This window comes from Danio rerio, chromosome 12 (genome assembly GCF_052040795.2).
Source record: "Danio rerio strain M-AB ecotype USA chromosome 12, GRCz13ab, whole genome shotgun sequence".
Classification (NCBI taxonomy): domain Eukaryota; kingdom Metazoa; phylum Chordata; class Actinopteri; order Cypriniformes; family Danionidae; genus Danio; species Danio rerio.
This window is the reverse complement of record NC_141032.1, coordinates 17,077,501-17,097,500: the sequence shown is the minus strand read 5'-3', so window position 1 is coordinate 17,097,500 and position 20,000 is coordinate 17,077,501. Positions and strand designations below refer to the sequence as shown.

General features: G+C 35.2%; 1 protein-coding gene and 1 pseudogene across 3 annotated transcripts in view; one reads left to right on the top strand and one right to left on the bottom strand.

Moving 5' to 3' along the window:
* becn1 (beclin 1, autophagy related) overlaps positions 1–20,000 on the bottom strand; it is a 412,014-nt gene that overhangs the window by 70,393 nt on the left and 321,621 nt on the right.
* LOC147834423 (E3 SUMO-protein ligase ZBED1-like) lies at positions 5,028–7,591 on the top strand (annotated as a pseudogene). The gene is made up of 2 exons (XR_015503984.1): positions 5,028–6,868; positions 7,076–7,591. The product of XR_015503984.1 is annotated as an E3 SUMO-protein ligase ZBED1-like (transcript).

The window sequence follows — 20,000 nt, the reverse complement described above, 5'->3', positions numbered from 1 at the left end:
CATGGACCTGCAGTGTTTAGCACAGAAGAGCAGAGTAATCTAAATGAAATGAATAAAATAAATAGGACTGCCCTAAATTATTTTCACTTAAATAATTAATTTATATTACAAAACGAAAATATTGACTGATTCTTTTTAATAACTGGCTGAAGGCAGGATAGCGGAGAAGGTAATAAAGTTCTCCAAAAAACAACAATCTTAAGTTAAATCGTTCCTGCAAACATACCCAATTGGTTCCGAGAGACACACAAAAATAACAAAGGCAGTGGGAGTGTTCATTGCTAAAGATATGCAGCTGTTTTCGGCGATCTGAGATGTTGGCTTTTGTCATCTCCTGAAAGCACTCGATCCATGTTACAAACTACTGTCTCGCACTTTTTTCAGCACAGAGATAATTGCCAACCTCTATGAAAAGACACGCAACAATATTGTGCAAGAATTGGCTAAAGGACAGAGCCTTGCTCTGACCACTCATGGTTGCCTGTGAGGTCCAACCATCTGTTACCTCACTGTAACTGTTCACTACATGTCGGATTGGGAAATGACAAGCGCTGTACTCCAAATCCGTCCCCTGTATGAAAGTCATACAATCGCTCATTTGGCGGAAGAGTTGACACAGCAGTACATACGTGGAAGTTGAGTAGGCCAAAGATGCACTGTAAATGATTTCTGTTGTTTTCACAGTATTATACTGCATTTCTCAACAGTTTTTTACTGTATAAGCTGTGCACAGTGTGTTACTGTATCTATTGTTGTTTTCACAGTATAAGAATGTATTTTCAACTTTTCTATACTGTGAACATGGTTAACAGTATGTTACTGTAGATTTTACAATGCATTTTGGGGAAAAATCAGTTACTGTGCATCTAAATACAGTACTGCAAATGACCAAGAACAACTCCACACACACTATATATTATGATTATTATGTTTACTTATTTTTAGACAAATTATTTTGTGAAGTAAATAACCTAACCAGTTTCTTCAGACTGTTCAGTGCATTAAACTGTCCCCTGGTTTTCCATTTTTGGGTGCACTGCACCTTTATTTTATAAGGTAACATGGAAATATTAAATAATATTTAATAAACATAACTTTGTGCCAAACCAAAACGTAAATTGGAACAAAAATAATTGATTCATGTAACCAAGGGCTGTTAAACACAAAATGATTTCAAAGTCAGCTTAAATGTCAGAGTGACCAACCTGCTTTAGACGGATTCAAAAATATTGGGCACCCATATGGGCCACCGTAGAGGTCACAAATCTCCGCATTTTCAAAACAACATTTTAAAATACGCACTATCTTAATAAATTAACCACAGACTTGAGTTTAAAACAACTACATTCTCGCATGAAAAACGGTTAAAACTTTATTTCATAACACATTTATTATCTAGTCATCGAAGACAGGGGCATGTCTCAATAATGTCTAGGCCGATTAAAGCATGAGGTTTGCCGGATACATGAGTAATGGAGCGCCGTCAACCCCTGGAGGTCAGAATCTCCCCTATCGGCAAAGCACACTTAAAATTAGTCATGATATCTAAAAACAAACCACAGATTTGAGTTTGGAAGAACTACATTCTCGCATGAAAACCCGTTAAAACTTCATTTCGTGACATATTAAAGGCAATATTTATGATATGATCTGGCTTTTCTCATCCGTCATTATATTTGCTTGTTGGTGTGAAATGAACTCTGGGAGAAAAAAATATTAATTCTCAAAACACTTTAAGCGAACCTTATTCTCATTGTTAAAGTCAGATACATGTAATATTTTCGCTGGTAAAGTGAAAAAAACCCCAACAATATTACTATTTTATCAATATCACGTTTGCACTGGTTCGGTTCAGCACTCAAACGACATCGAATCGGATTGAACCGTTTGCTCGGGAATTATTTTATCACACGTGTTCACAAGCACATTGAGCAATATGTGTATAAATGTGTGTGGCCGAGCAGTATAACGAAATGGTAATAATTTATTGTTGTGTCTTAGAATAATATACAAAAAGGAATCGGTTTTAGGCGGATTCGACTCTTTACTGTTCTAGGAGCCGATTCATAGAACCGAGCCGACTCGATTCGACCTTTACCAGGCAAGCAACGGCTCTTCTAATTTGAAATCCACCTGTCGCCTTTTCTTCCAGTGAATTCATCCTCGGTAAGTGTTTAAAAGTCAAATTCTGTTCGTTAAAGGATTGTTTTGTGTATATTTCCGTGTAGTGTGTGTGTGTAATTTAAAATAATTAACCAAGTTACTTCAGTTGTAGGTACTTATGTCACGTTATTCGACGCCAGACCGTGTTTGTAGTGTTTGCGAGGTATTAGATAACGTACAGTGAGTTTATCTTAAGTGAGTTTTTGACCATAGTAATGTTACCTGAAAAAAAACTTAACTTTTACTTGGGGTTAACTGCATTAATGTTTAATTAATTCTGTATTTCAGCACAACACTGAGATGAAGGCAATGTCACCATGAAAAGTTAAACGTTTAACGTTAAGGTAGGCTCTGGTCTTCACATGGTCATTATGACTAAGTTATCATTGTGGTTAAATTTGTTAACTGTAAGTTAACTTAGTTATTCAAACTAAACTCACAATGAAACAAGTCTAAACTGTTTTATTAAATTAAGCTGATAATAAAATTGAGTTGATGTCTTTTAAGCTAACGTTAATATTAACATAATTCATATTAATTGTCTATTTCGTACTGGTTAATAAGCTTATTGTATAACGTTAGTGTGTCATTAATTGTACATTTTCTTTATGGTGTTCAGGGTGTAGGGAATGATTTGTATACAAATTTATTTGAACCCCATACAGATTGGTATGGTTGTACCATAGATTTAGATTATTTAATGTTAAGTCTTATTTTACTCTTATCATATTTATCTTTTTTGCAGCTACAACAATTGATGTTGAAAAACTGATGCTACCAATCTCTCCTCACTTGATTATTCAAGGTAATGTTGATGTCTTCCTCATTTAGATTAGATTTTGAAATGTCAAGTTGTTCACAGATTTGTTGTGAGGAGTTTCATGTACAACCTCTTTTTCTTCCTCCAGTAGCGACGCAGTGGCACAGTAGGTAGTGCTGTCGCCTCATAGCAAGAAGGTTGCTGGTTCGAGCCTCGGCTGGGTCAGTTGGCTGAATACAATGGCATATTGATTCTGCTTGCTCACAGGAGGTACTTGATTTAGTTTTCCTCAAGCGATACATCAGTTTTTATGAGTAATGCGTGACACTTGAATTGAAGGGACAGTTCACCCAAAAATGAAAATAATGGTTTCAAAATAGTTAAAAATAGATTTTTTTTTGTTCCATTAAACACAAACTCATATATTTTTTTTAAAGAAATTTGGTTCAAATATGGAAGTCAATAGTTACTGGTTTCTAACATTCTTCAAATTATCTGCTTTAGTGTTCAACAGAAATTCAAACTGGTTTAAAACACATGGAGTAATGGTGGCAGAAAAGTAAACTATCCTTTTAAATATTTTATTCTGAGACTTATTTATATGTGTCTTGTCTTTTGCCATATTGTCTTTTTAGCTCAGATTGTGATGAACCTGGAATGCGACACCAGTTACTCTTAAGTCAAGAACCAAATAAAGCACAGATGTGGAGGGATCTACAACTAAACTAACTGGAGGAAAGGAACCTTTAGGTAAAACACCTGCTTTATTTAGATCTGAAGTATTTTATTTGGCATAGAGTATTATTATTTTTATTCCTATTCTAATTTCATGTTATGTATATACTGAATATAAGTCATTTAAATTTCACAAATGATTGAATATAAAATATCATCTAGATGTCTTATTTTTCATTGTCTTAAACGGGTGCTCAACCCTGTTCCTGGAGATCGACCTTTCTGCAGAGTTTAGCTCCAACCCTGATCAAACGCAACTAAACAAACTAAATAGTATTTGAAGGAGCACTTGGTAAATAAAGGCAGGTGTTCTTGATCAAGGTTGCAGGTGAGCTCTGCGGAAAGGTAGATCTCCAGGAACAGGGTTGAGCACCCCTGATCTAAATGCTCAAAAATGCTGAAATAGATTCATTAGGATCAATGCTTGAAGTAAATGTTTACTTCTCTCTGTAGACCAAACATGCTTAGTATCTCTCACATTTTAATAAATTATTTATTTTGGTTACTTTTACATATATATATATATATATATATATATATATATATATATATATATATATATATATATATATATATATATATATATATTATTAATTAAAATAATTTTATATATATATATATATATATATATATATATATATATATATATATATATATATATATATATATATATATATATATATATACAATTATTAATTAAAATAATTTAAATATAATAATTTAAATTATTCTTAACGTTTTTCAGTCTATTAACCTAGCTGCTGGGAAAAAAAACATATAAAATAACAGATTTTTTTTTTTTTTTTACAGTGTGGGTGAACATACTACCTGGATGTCCAACAAAGGCTGCACAAGAGCTCATTTGATGGCACATATTCTGTCCTGTCTACATCTCTGACAACCTGGAAGTGCTTCGACATCAGTGAGTAATAAATCTTCATATTATTATGCATTCAGGATTTCTGTAAGCCTATCTTTAATTTAAGTTTGTAATCAGCAGTGACTGTTTTAAAAAATGTGGTATTTAAATTATTCTTAACGTTTTACTGATGCTGTGCACAGTAACGTCATGATGATTTAATTTGAGGAAATGTCACTGGTGAGGTGTAATAATATTTATTTGTTTCACTGACATGCCATTACTGCATATTGAAATACAGTAAAACGAATTGACTGCAAAATATTATTACAAACATTTCTAGTAGTAGACTGCTTGACTACTCTTCAGTTCTCTGCTCAACTTTAACACATTTGTTCGTGTTGCTGCGCCTTTCAGCAGATTTTAGCAAAAATGAATGCTTAGTGATTACTTTGTTTTATGCGAACCAAATGTCAGTAACTCATCATTAGCATTATTTTTTTTAGTTAGAAGTAGATTTTCACATGTTAAAAGCTTAAAAGTACTTAATTAACATTAGTCACGTTAAATTAAATTTATTTATTTTTAATATATAGCCTCTTAAGGTCAGAATTAACTGTGTTCACCCCTCTTAAATTCGTGGAAGCTCTAGGGTGGTCATGGAATCAGATATTCAAGCTATACAGAGTCAGACATTACGTTAAGATGAGACTTTACATACCTGTGTGGACACTTGACTAGTGTTGACTTGACTGATATTTTCCCCATGACTGTTAGTGTAATTGTAAATAGACAACAATCTGTATTTTGCCAACAAAAACGACAAAAAACTGTGTTTTATTTATATAAAACAGCAGTGCGGTGTTTGGTTTCTGAATGAATGAAATAATTTAAGGCATGATTAGTTTTTACTCCAGTGATTGATTTTGCTTGTCATTTTTGTAGGATCATCAGAAGTGCTCCTGCCCTTTTTCACTGTCCCTTTTCTACAACATCATTTGGCCTTCATCATTTCGTGTCTTGTAGCAGTATTTTCACCTGTTTTTAAAATTGTAATACTTTTTGATACATTAATTGTTGACTGGTTTTAATGATCAATTGTTCATTAGTGTTCTGTTGCTTTGTTATATTGAATAATTGCTACTGTTTCAGTAGGGTTTACACAATAAACTTTTATTGTGAAGTTAAAGTTTCAGTTTCTTTATTTTTCTTGCATTTCTTGAACAGTTAAAATAACATTTGTGCAATTTTTGAACATTTTTTTGCTCATTATAAAGTAGCACTATTAAATACAATAAAATAACATTTAATAACTGTAAAATACTTTACAGTAATAATGAAAGTAACGTTAAAATACCGTAGTTCTGCATGGTAAACATGTACAGTAAAATACTGTTTTCAGTTTTGCAGTATGTGTATCACTACTGTAATTGGTGTTACAGTAAAAAAAAGAAAACAGTAAAATGATGTATTACATTTTACAGTAAATGTAATACTAAAGTAATTAGTATTACAGTAATGTTACTGTTTTATGAAATACAGCAGCTACTGGATAATTGTTGCCAGTAACTTACTGTTAATTTAACAGGAAATCGTTTACAGTGTGGTACTCCCGTTAACCACTGATAACGCTCCGAATATTGTGAATGCAGTCCATGAAGCTGACGGGCTGGAGCCACAGATACTGTAAGTTGTTTTGCGCATGTTGTAAACCTAGCAGCTAAGAGAGTAGTATAATTCACCACAGTGTCCCGCCTCCTGGGGAAGGTTATAAAAATAGTGATTTTTTTCACAAAAGCACCAAAGCCCACCATGTTTTGACTGTGAAGCAGGAGATGTTACACTTGCCCAGACACAAGTTAATTCATAATGTCACAACTCGGTGGAATACAGTACATTACATGCTAAAAAGATACACAGAACAGCAGCCCGCCATCTATTCTGCCTTACTGGACAAAGATCTGAAGCTGTCTGTCAAGAACATTACCATGTTGAATGACAGTGAACAAAAACTGGCAGAAGAACTGATTAAGGTCCTCACACCACTGAAAACAGTGACAACTCTCATGAGCAGTAAAACAACCCCCACTATATCAATGATCCTTCCTCTGAAAGAGATGATTCTCAAATCCATGTCACCAGGAGACCAGGACAGTGCAACAATCAAAGAAGCAAAAGCAGCCATTACAAATGACCTGGCAAAGAGGTGCACTGACCCTAATCGTCATGATTACCTCCAAATGGCTACAGCCCTTGACCCCAGGTTTAAATCCCTGCCTTACCTTCATGAAGATTCTTGTGATAAGATCTACAGGAATACCATCCGTGCAATTCCGCAGTATGAACAGCAGGTACTATTTATTTATTTATTATTATTTTTTATAATGTGTGACTTTGATCGTTTTATCTATTTAGATATTTGTTATATTATTTGTGTCCTTTTCACTGATCAAAATAATTTTACATTTGTCATAAGTACGGTTCTGAGATGTGTGTGCTTATATGTGTAATAATTATACTAAAGGATCATTCTCTTTGTTGCTAAGGGTCTAGTGCAGAATCCTGTGCCCTCCACAGAGGAAGACAATCCATCTTCTCCTCCTCCCAAGAAGAAAACAGCAATGTCAGAGGTATTTGGGGAGCTTTTCAAAACTGAGGAACAGCAGGCTAAGCCCTTTCCTCAGATCATTGAGGAGAAGGTCACCACATAAAAGTTGGCAGACAGTATTCATGTGGATGCTAATCCATTTATGTGGTGGAAAATAAATGAATGCAAGTTCCCCCATGTAGCAAAACCTGCACAACAACACCTCTGTGTCCCAGGAACTTCTGTTGCGAGCGAGATAATTTTCTCCACTGCTGTGGACATTGTAAGTGCAAAACGCCTTGCTGCAGAAAATGTTGACAGGCTTATCTTTTTACAGAAGAACCTCAAATCAAAGGAATAGATAGCTGACCTAAGTGAAATTGCACTTTACATTCTGAATGAAGGATACTGTACTGGACTACTGTTAAGTTTAATTAAGATGTTATGTTTACTGAATAGTACAAATATGTTTATTTAAAATTTACAGTTTATGTTTATTAACTTCATATGTACGTTTATTTTCAAAATGTAGGAATTTATGTGTTCCCAAGTTTGTACATGGGTTACCAGCAGCTGTGAAATTTCAGTGTTATTTTTTTCTTTTTTTTATACAATAACACTATAACTAATGTACTTTTCTTGGCTATTAAGTGAAATAAAGGAGTATTGCAATAAATCCTTTTTTTTTTTCTTAACCTCTTACTGTTCCTATTGCCCAAACATAGAAAAAACAAAACAAAAAAACACTTATTGGTCAAGCCATCTGAACTGAACAGAACCGAAAACAGTGTTAAAACACCGAGGCATGTAATGAACCGTGGGCTAACTGTATTGTTGCATCCCTATATATATATATATATATATATATATATATATATATATATATATATATATATATATATATATATATATATATATATATATATATATATATATATATATATATATATATATATATATATATATATATATTTTTTTTTTTTTAAAGTCACAAAAGTACACCCCTCCCATTTCTGCAAATATTTTTTTAAAATCTTTTCATAGGACAACACTGCAGAAATGACTCTGACACAAGGACTAGTAGTCAGTGTAAAGTGTGTATAGCAGTGTAAATGTATTGTCCTCTAAAAATAACTACAAATACAGCCGATAATAGCTGAACCCAGAGGTGGGACCAAGTCATTGTTTGGCAAGTCACAAGTAAGTCTCAATTCATTGCCCTCAAGTCCCGAGTCAAGTCCTGAGTCAAGACAGGCAAGTCCCGAGTCAAGTCCCGAGTCAAAGGCAACAAGTCTCAAGTCAAGTCCAAAGTCCTGCAGTTTGATTTTCGAGTCTTTTCGAGTCTTTTTAACAGAAAAATAAAATATATACAGATTAGGTATGGTTGTAAGATCTGTATTAATTAAACAAACCTTTTTTATGAAAGAACATTGCTCAGATATATAAAAATACAAATGCAATTTTCTGAAAAAGTACTGAACAGTGCTGCATCTCGTCTCCACAGCATAATGCACAAGAACGAGTTCCACCAAAAAAAGACTCCATTTTGCCTCACATCACACAGAAATTGCAGGTCTACTGCTGTCTAATTCATTAAGTTTAGTTGTGCTATGTTATGTCTTCGGTGATCAACTTGTGATTAACCAAAATTACATAACCTCAATGTGGTAGCAGTAGACCAACTCCTGTATATGCTGCAAAGTTAAATTGAGTAAAATTGGAATTTTGTCAATTGAATCTCGTGTGTGCTAAAGAGATGGAGTTGCAAATCCGTCTAGCAGCAATGTAAAATGGTAGCACATATTGTTAATGAAGTAGGCTACTTCATACAAACAATAACGTTGTTTTCTTCACATAACGTTGAAGAGCTTTGCTCTCTACCTTGTGTGATGCTCGTGCACGGATTTCCTCTGTTTGTGGACAAAACTGCTTGCGACTTCTCAAATATACGCTGCTCACGCGCAATTTTTCTCTCGCTCTCAAATATGCACTGCTCACACACAAATTTTCTTGAGCGCTCTCAGAGATTATAAGCAGACTCACAATTTGTGTCGTGTTCCCTCTTCCTTTCATGCTTTTTGATATGATTCATATTGCTGCACTGTTTAATAACAATACCCAAAATACTAAAATAGACTTACATATTAAATGTTTAATCTAATAAACCATAACATTTTTGGTTGTTTTATATGATGAGATATTTTCAGTTTCAAACACTTAAAGACAGAGAATAGACCAGTGGTGCCCCCCTGAAAATTTGCTTAGGGGTGGCCAGAAGAGGCCAGCTACGTCAGTGGCACCAATCAATCCACAATAATTTAGTGGCTGCTATTTATTTATTGAAATATTGCATTGTATTGCATTTATGTAAGTAGATTTAAATAAATAATGTCAACAGCAAAATCATATCGGGGTGGCTAGAGTGTACACAGGGGAAACACCCCTTGTAAAGGGGTTTACACCACTATAAGGCACCCCTGGAATAGATGTTGGATGTAAAGAATACATTTTATTTTAAAAGCATTTAAACAAAAACTAATGCAAGCGGAAATGTAACTGTGATAAAATAAGGAAACACTTGATAAGGTATTATAGCCTACTGTATTATTCACTCTTCAAATAAATCTCACTATCAATCTCATTTTATCATGGCAGCCAAAATAAAGTAAACTAGTGTCTGCTGGCTTCCACTTTGTTGATGAGATTGTGGAGGACATTTTCCATGTCATCCTCTTCATTTTGAGGAAAGCTGTTCCACAGGGCCCCTGAACACATATATTGGCATGTACTGTGTTTTGAACAGTAGCCTACTACAGTAAAGAACTTCAATTGATCAGTTGAGGTAATACTATAGTTGCTATGGTAACACAAGTGTAATATAAACAAATTACCCAGTGCTGTATTATTTTACAATATAGGGTATTTTATACTACAAATCACTACACTTTACTGTAGTAAAACTACACTTTGTATTTTATCTGTTCACTATTGTTAATACTACTATAATAAGTATAATACAAGTATACAAAAAGTATAATACTCAAAAACACTAGAATTTATTAAAGAATTTACCTTAACCTTTTAGTTTTTTGTGTATTCTAAATAAATAGTAAAGCAAGAAAGAAACCATATCAACATTCTTGGAATAACCCTTCGCTAAGCCTCGCCCTCCTTAGTTACTGTTGCTACGCCTGTCAAGCTTTCATGCCTGGCACATCTATTACAGTGTGTATGCGCTGGTGTCAGACATTTCCAAGGATTTAATTAGTCATTTTTGAAAAACAGGTGAGATATCTGAGAAAGCCAGACAAAAGAGGACTGCAGTATACATTACAGGGGTATATTCACAACATAATAGCAACTGATTAGAGAATATTTTATTTAAATTGAAGCAAGGTTAGCCTAGCAACCTAATACGCTGAACATTCAACAGCATAGTTCATGCACAGCAGGAGAGGTGAAATTATAAAATAATCTAATAACCTAAGAAACTGATAGATTTGTGCCGAACATTAGCATCATTGACCCATAACAGTGTACAGTACCTATTACTGTTAGCATGTTTGTGTGCTCTTTATCCAGTTTTTATTCAAATTTGCAGTTAAGTGGAAGAAAAAAAATTGAAATGCAAATCAAAGTATAAATAACAGAAGTGAACAAATAGATATTTCCTACCAGCAAATATTAGTGTATGTATTTATATGCGTTACAATGGCGAGGGTTTAAACTAAGCAGTGCTCATAATATCGAGTGGAAAAAAAGAAAAAGACCGCTGGTAAACATAACCTGCTTTTTTTTGCTTTTTTTTTATAACACAGTTTAGATCTGTTTACAAGAGAAGTGTGAGTTATTGCCACCTATCACTGAATGTGAATATCGAAAACAAAAATCAACTTAGCTGTTAACTCCTTTACCGCCCCTCACACAGCTTGATCCACGCTGGCATTTCTCCTCTTGGGCTTTAGGTTTTGAAAAGGGAAAAATCCCACCACCCAGTCCAAACTTTTAGGATAGCGGGTGTCAGATTTGCACAATCCAATTGCGCAACGATTTGGCTTGTTTCCCTCGCTCGAAAGCTTGACAGAGCCCCTGTCCGTAGTCACGATTGGTAAGCCGCGATTGGTGGGTGGCGGTTTTTGGGCGTGGCTTAGCGAAGGGTCAGTTTAAAAGGAGGATCCCGTGAGAGCAAAAGCACTAAAGGTATGAGACGCCATCGTAAACAAAAGTCAAGCGAACGCAAAGAGACTGAATGCACGAGCAAGAGAGAAAGAGAGAGAGAGAGGTGTATGTTGTATGAGAGAGAGAGAGAGAGAGACAGTATTGGCACGCAAGTATTGGCTCGATCTCAAATTCAAATTCTCTCTGTGTTCGCTTGACTTTTGTCCACTCCGGCGCCTCATAGTAGTCACGTTGGATACTGACGAATCAAAACAATCTACCGTGCTTTGATTGGATGTCATGCCGAAAGCGCGCATGCTGTCACACACACACGCGCGCATGCTGTCACACACACACGCACACATAAACGGGGTGAGAGAGAGAGCGGTCCATGTCAACATACTTTTTTATCTTTGGGCTTTTCATGGGAAGCAGCAAGTCTTTACAAGTCAATAGGGGCAAGTCCTAGTCAAAGTCCGAGTCATTTATGTTCAAGTCCAAGTCGAGTTGCAAGTCTTTTTAAATTTTGTCAAGTCGAGTCTAAAGTCATCAAATTCATGACTCGAGTCTGACTCGAGTCCAAGTCACATGACTCAAGTCCACACCTCTGGCTGAACCCCTGGCAACAAAAGTGAGTACACCTCTAAGTGAAAATGTCAAAATTTAGCACAATTAGTCATTTTTCTTCCCGTGTCATGTAATTCATAAGTGTTACACTGTCTCGGGTATCCACAGATAGCAGGTGAGTTAAATTTGGTATACAAGCTCTTCCACTCTCAACCAGGCCACTGAAAGTTTAACATGGCACCTCATGGCAAACAACTATTAGATTCATGGTTGTGGTCCTAGAAGGAAGCCTCTTCTAAAGGCGATGCAAGAAAGCTCGCAAACAATTTGCGGCAGACATGCAAGCTAAGGACCAGGATTACTGGAACCATGTCCTATGGTCTAAGACCAAAATAAACCCATTTGGTTTAAAATGGTGTCAAGTGTGTGTGGCGGCAACCAGGTGAGGAGTACAAAGTCTTGCCTACCATTAAACATGACTTGCTTATGTTGAACTTGCTTATAGCACTTATTCATTGTTGCTCTTGGTTGTGTAAATTGCTTCCTTGTCCTCATTTGTAAGTCGCTTTGGATAAAAGCGTCTGCTAAATGACTAAATGTAAATGTAAATGTAATGATGGTGGGAGTGTCATATTCTGCATGAGTGCTGCTGGCATTGGGGAGCTACATTTCATTGAGGAAAACATGAATTCTAACATGTACTGTGACATAATGAAGCAGTTCCCTCAGGAAACTGGACTGCAGAGTAGTGTTCCAGCATAATAATAACCCCAAACATTTATTCAGGATGACCAATGGCTTGCTAAAGAGGCTGAGGGTAAATATGATGGACTGGCCAAGCATGTCTCCAGACATAAACCCCATAGAACACCTCTGGGGCATCCTGAAAAGGAAGGTGGAGGAGCACAAGGTCTCAAATGTCCACCAACTCCATGATGTTGTGATGGAGGAGTGGAAGAGAATTTCAGTGGCAACCGGTGAAGCTCTGGTCAACTCCATGCCCAAGAGAGCTAAAACCATGCTGGAAAATGATGGTAGGCACAAAAAATATTGACATTTTACATTTTCACTTTTCACTATTATTGGCTGTATTTGTAGTTATTTTGAGAGGACAATAAATTTACACTGCTATACACGCTTTACACTGACTACTAGTCATTGTATCAAAGAGTCATTTCTGCAGTGTTGTCCTATGAAAATATAAAAATAAATATTTGCAGAAATGGGAGGGGTGTACTCACTTTTGTGACATACTATATATATATATAGAGAGAGAGAGAGAGCATGATTCCTAAAAGTTTCCAGTGACAGATGAGTATCGCATTTATCTCATGGGCCAGCCTGAACACCTGCCGGTGATCTACACACACCTGCAGCTTCTCTACGATGGATGTCCATCGTTCTCCAGCTTCCGGCACCTAGACTGCAGAAGTTTGACCAGAGGGGAAATGGTCATGCCCATTGAAGCCTGGTTTCTCTCAAAGTTTTTTCTTTTACTTTCATCAGTTGGTGAAGTTTGTTCCCTGGCGCTAAGGCCACTGGCTTGCTTGGTTTGGGACTTAGATTTGGATTTGCTCTTCATTGTTTAAACTTTAAGCAGTGAAAATTAATCCACACTGAACAAAACTAAACTGAACTTTAACTCTGAAAACTGAACTGACATAGTTAATTTATTAGATCTTCTATGTGAAACGGCTTAGACACAATTTACATTGTAAAAGCACTTCAGAAATAAAAATGATTTCAAAATAAAGATGAATTAAAGAAACCCTTTACCCAAGGCCCCCCTCCTGGTTTATCCCAATCCAGAGCTACCTTCTATGGTAGAGGTGGATGCATCCATTACTAGAGTTAGGCCCATCCTTTCCCATGGGCAGGGGGTAACACCAAGATTTCATCCATGTGCCTTAGGTTTAGCCCGGCAAAAGCGACCTATGATGTGCAAGCTTCTGGCCATCAAGCTAGCCCTCAAGGAATGGAGGCACTGGTTAGATGGATCTAAACACCCTTTCACTTCAAACTTGCTGCATCTACAAGTGGCCTGCCATCTCCATCCTTGGCAAGCCAGATGGGCTTTATTTATCCACACACTTTAACTTTTCCATGACATATCTTCTAGGTCAAAGGTGTGAGAGGCTAAATTATCATATGCATTTGTTTATATGACAAAACATGTCTTTTTGACTCGAGAAGGTCCATACTGACTCCAAAGGCAGATACTGATAAGATCAGGGCCTGGTATGTGGACTTTGGGGGTTTTACGATTAGGTCACATATTGCTTGTTCAGTTTTAATATCTTAGCATTTGGGCTTTAGTCTCATGGTCAAGAAAGATACAAAATAGGTGGTAAGACGCTGCTCTCCCTCTTTTTCTCCTCTAACTTCTGGGCCTGCGCTCTTTGTCTCTCTCTCCCTCCCCCTGTGTCTCTTCTTCTACCTCTGGTAACTTTAATTTTACATTTAAGCTGGGTACAATTTATATCATGTTTTATCATTTCATATTTTATTATTTGATACAGCTATTTTGTAATTAATTCAATTGTAACCATAGAGAAATATTGTCATTACATCATCTCATTTTCAAGTATTTGTGAATTGCTTTTGATTTAACATCAACATTTAATTGTTCCATATTGCAATACAATACAATCACAAAATATCAACTCTCCCACATTTATAGCTATTATTACTGCCCTTATTTCCGTTTTTGGTATGAGATTGCAAAAGAATGGTTTGAATAGAAATGTACAGTTTTTTACCATCATGCTGATAACATTTTAGTTAAAAAAGTACTACAGTTCAAACGGCTGTGGTTAAAACCCATTCCTGCAAAGAAAAACAAAGTCAGATGCTCTCCAACTCTCCAAAGAATGCTAAGCTGATCATTCCATCCCAACTAATTTTCAGCCCCATTGAATGGGAGACTCCTCTAGCCTCTTTCGAGGAACCCTAAGTCAACCTGGCTGTCCTCCAGGTCTACAATTTGTTTCCCCAAACGAATGCACCCCACATATTCACTCCTCAGCCGGGCACTGGTCACCCAGGCCAACAAGACCTTCTCATTGCTATAAGAGGGGGTCACATCTGGGAGTATACTTCACAGAGGTGTGGACTCGAGTCATGTGACTTGGACTCGATTCAGACTCGAGTCATGAATTTGATGACTTCAGACTCGACTTGACAAAATATGAAAAGACTTGCAACTCGACTTGGACTTGAACATAAATGACTCGGACTTTCACTTGGACTTGCGCCTATTGACTTGTAAAGACTTGCTACTTTCTATAAAAAGCCCAAAGATAAAAAGTATGTTGAGATAGAACGCCCTATCTCTGCGTGTGTGTGCGTGTGTGACAGAGAGCATGCACGCATACTTTCGACCACTAGCGCTTTGTGGCGCACTTCCGTGTTTTTGCACCAGCGGGAAATTTGAAGATGCCATTTTCATTCTGACTCGGAGAGTGAAATAAACACATCCGCGATCTGCTCCTTTTGTTTTATTCAGCGGATTTACAACATCTGTCAAAGGTAAGAGACTTTACTACTCGCAATGTGTTACTGTTGTGCAAAAGCATTGTTTTACTGTTGTGCATAAGTCAATGAACTTCAGTTTTTTTTAAACCAAATTTACCCTCTCCTGATTTATTTCATATAATTATGAATGAACATGGCTGTAATTTATGTTTTTGGTCGTTTGTGTCAATGCGCATATTATGTTTTATCTTTGTGTTTTGCCCATCCTCTGACAGTATTTTCTAACTATTTAATTAGTAGTAACATTAATTACATGAAATAATAACTAGATATATAATCTATTTTTAAAGCTCTTAAAACTGTGAAAAAAAATGTTTTTTGTTATTTTCTGGTGACATTTTGCAATAAGGTTTCTTTAGTTAATCTATGTACTAACATGAACTAATAATGAACTATACTTCTAAACCTTTATTAATTATAGTTTAACATTTACTATTGCATTATTACAATTTAAAGTTATGCTTGTTAACATTAATGTTAATGCACTGTGAGTTAACAAGAATTAACCAATAATTTTATTTTCATTAATTAAAGCATAAAATAATGAATACTGTAATGAACTGCACTGCATTGTTTGTTCACATTAGTACATACATAAACTAAATTAATTAATACAACCTTATTGTAAAGTGTTACATTTTTCATATTTTGGATTAATACTATTAATTTTATTTAGTATTTAAAACCCTAAAGGTATTTTCATTATTGTTGATGTTATGCCTCTTAGCAATATTTTAGTCCTCTATATGGTTTTTAATAAAAAAAATTTTATTGCGAGATTGTAATGTAATGCATCTATATTATATTGTTGAATTTCTGTTTGTTTGTTTTTCTGTATTTCCCCCTCTATATTTAAGGCTTATCTACTATTTTTAAAGTACTTAAAACCAACCATCTAATAAAAAATACAATTAACAATCACATTTTGTTTCATGAGTGTCTTTGTTCCTGTTTTGTAGGACTCTTATTTTAACAGATTTCATTTGGAAACACTTGACTGATCATTCAATTAAAGTTTTACCTTTATTATTCCATCACTCAATCAGATCATTTAATTGTGAGTTGAATTACTCCATTTGTAATTGTTTTTAAGTAAACTAAAAACGAAGACTTGTTTTATTCAGTTTGTTGAATGTGAACTTCTCTACTTAACATATTAAAAGATATTTAAACCACTATGAATGTATTTAAACTAATATTTAAATTTATATAACTGTTTCACTGTGGGTATTTCTATTTTAATTTATTTAGCACATTTATTGGCCATTCAAACATGAAAACAAGTTTTAGATACTTCGTGGCTCTAATAAATGGTTAAACATAACAATATCCCTGCAGAAAAATCCAGCTTAAACCAGCCTAGGCTGGTAAGCTGGTTTTAGCTGGTCGACCAGGCTGGTTTTAGAGGGGTTTTGGTCATTTCCAGGCTGGTTTCCAGCAAACTGACCAGCAAAATCCAGCTAAAACCAGCTTACCAGCCTGGTTTAAGCTGGACATAGCTGGTTTTAGCTGGTCATCTCCCAGCCTGACCAGCTTAGACCAGGCTGGAAATGGCTGGAAACCAGCCTGGAAATGGCCAAAACCCCTCTAAAACCAGCCAACCAGCCTAGGCTGGTTTAAGCTGTTTTTTCAGTAGGGATTTTTGACAAAATGGTCTAAAATGATAGTTTACAAGTGCCTAAGTGGGATTCGAACCCCGTTCTTTATGAAAAGACAGAAAAATCTGATTGGCTCTGACATTACTTTCACTAGTGGGCAGGTACTTCAATCTGATTGGCTGGTCTCTCGCGCGTGTATTCAGTCTCTCTGCGTTTGCTTGAGTTTTGTCCACACTGGCACTTCATACCTTTCCTGCTTTTGCTCTCCTGAGATCCTCCTGATAAATTGATTATTCCAGAATGTTGATATGGTTTATATATTGCTACACTATTTAGTATAATACACGAAAAACTATGAGGTTAAGGTAAATTCTATAATAAATACTAGTGTTTTTGAGAGTTAGGTATACTGCCTATGTTTAAGCCTAGTATTATTTACAAGTTGTTAATGAATGCTTCAGCATAATGTAGTATTAAGAATAGTGAACTGATTAAATGAAATACAGAGTGTAGTTTTACTACAGTAAAGTGTGGTGAATTGTAGTATAATATACCCAATACTGTAAAAAAAAAAACTACAGCACTGGGTCATTTGTTTATATTACACTTGTGTTACCATAGCAACTATAATATTACCCCAACAGATTAATTAAAGTACTTTACTATAGTACTGTACAAAACCCTGTCCATGCCAATAGATGTGTTCAGGGGCCCTGTGGAACAGCTTTTCCTCAAAATGAAGAGGATGACATGGAAAATGTCCTTCACAATCTCATCAATAATGTGGAAGACAGCAGAGACTAGTTCACTTTATTTTAGTTGCCATGATAAAATGGGATTGATAGTGAGATTTATTTAAAGAGTGAATAGTACAGTAGGCTATAATGCCAAATCAAGTTTTTCCTTATTTTTATCACAGTTACATTTCTGCTTGCGTTAGTTATATTTTTGTTTAAATGTTTTTATTTGATTAGTATGGTGAACCTTTTGGATGTTTAATAAATGTTTGTAAAACAAAATGCATTCTTTACATCCAACCTCTATTCTCTGTGTCTTTAAGTGTTTGAAACTGGAAATATCTCATTATAAAACATACAGCCAAAATGTTATGGTTTATTAGATAAAAAATTTAATATGTAAGTCTATTTTAGTATTTTGGTTATTGTTAATAAATAGTGCCTCAATATAAATCATATCAAAAAGCACAAAAGTAGGAAACACAAGACACAAATTCTGTATATAATCTCTTAGAGCACGCAGGAAAATGTGTGCGTGAGCAGTGCATATTTGAGAGCGAGAAAATTTGCGCGTGAGCAGCGTATATTTGAGAGCTCGCAAACAGTTTTGTCCACAGAGGAAATCGGTGCACGAGCATCACACAAGGTAGAGAGCAAAGTTCTTCATTGTTATGTGAAGAAAACGTTATTGTTTGTATGAAGTAGCCTACTTCATTTAGAATATGTGCTACCGTTTTACATTGCTGCTAGACAGATTTGCATCTCAATCTCTTCAGCACACAAGAGATTCAATTGACAAAATACCAAGTTCACTCAATTTTACTTTGCAGCATACAGGAGTTGTTGGTCTACTGCTGCCTCATTGAGGTTGTTTATGTAGTTTTAGTTAATCACAAGTTGATCACTGAAGACATAACATAGCACAACTAAACTTAATGAATTAGACAGCAGTAGACCTGCAATTTCTGTGTGGTGAGGCAAAATGGACTCTTTTTTTGGTGGAACTCATTCTTGTGCAATAGGCTGTGTAGACGAGACGCAGCACTGTTTAGCACTTTTTCAGAAAATTACATTTGTATCTTTATATATCTAAGCAATGTTCTTTCATAAAAAAAGGTTTGTTTAATAAATACAGATCTTACAATCAAACATAATCTGTTTAAATTTTATTTTTCTGTTAAAAAGACTCGAAAAGACTCGAAAATCAAACTGCAGGACTTTGGACTTGACTTGAGACTTGTTGCCTTTGACTTGGGACTTGACTCGGGACTTGCCTGTCTTGACTCGGGACTTGAGGGCAATGAATTGAGACTTACTTGTGACTTGCCAAACAATGACTTGGTCCCACCTCTGATACTTCATAACAGATCTGCCTGTCTCTAAAGGTAACACTTGCATTCTTTTAATTGTCGGTAATATACATTTTGTAAATGGATCCCCTTTACCCAGGTTACCATCTGCTATGGTAACTGTGGAATTGATGTTTAACCATGTGTTTCATAACTATGGTCTACCAGAAGATATTGTTTCAGATGAAGTTCCTCCATTTATTTCAGTGTATGTGCAAAATTACTTGCACTAAGGCTTGCACGACTACTGGTTTCTGCCAATAATATCCAGCTGCAGGCCCGCAGAACCACACACATTTTAGACACACACAATCTAGGACACACAATCTAGGCAAACTATATATGGTTACGATGAATGTTAAAGTTATAACGTCTTTTTGGACATCGTCATCGATATATTTAATATATATGATAAATAAATATTGTACACAATAAACAATATTGTTTACTTTAATTTGTTTAACAAATATTGCGATTGAGACGGCAGAATGGGGAGCATCGTTTCCGATCGCCATTCAATATAATAGAGTGAACAGTTTTTAATCAGTCATTATAGCTGATCAGTCATTATTATCTGACAATAATATGGCAGATACTCGTTTGCTGGCCTTGCTGAATGATCTCATATGGACAGGTTTCATTTATATAATGGATTAATTTATGATGAAGGAAATAATAGCAAGTTAATATAGGCAATAGTACATTATATGTAATAAAAATCTTTTTACATGTAACAAATGTATAACACTATATTAATATTTTACTCAAGCAATTAAATAGTGTTTATTAGCTTAATTTTATAATAACCTTTTAATTAATGATTTCCCACATTTAAAACTGTAGTAATTTAATACTACTGTAATAGGAAATAAATAGGAACAAATTAACTATTAATAAAAAAATCATAAGTGTATATACACACACACACACACACACACACACACACACACACA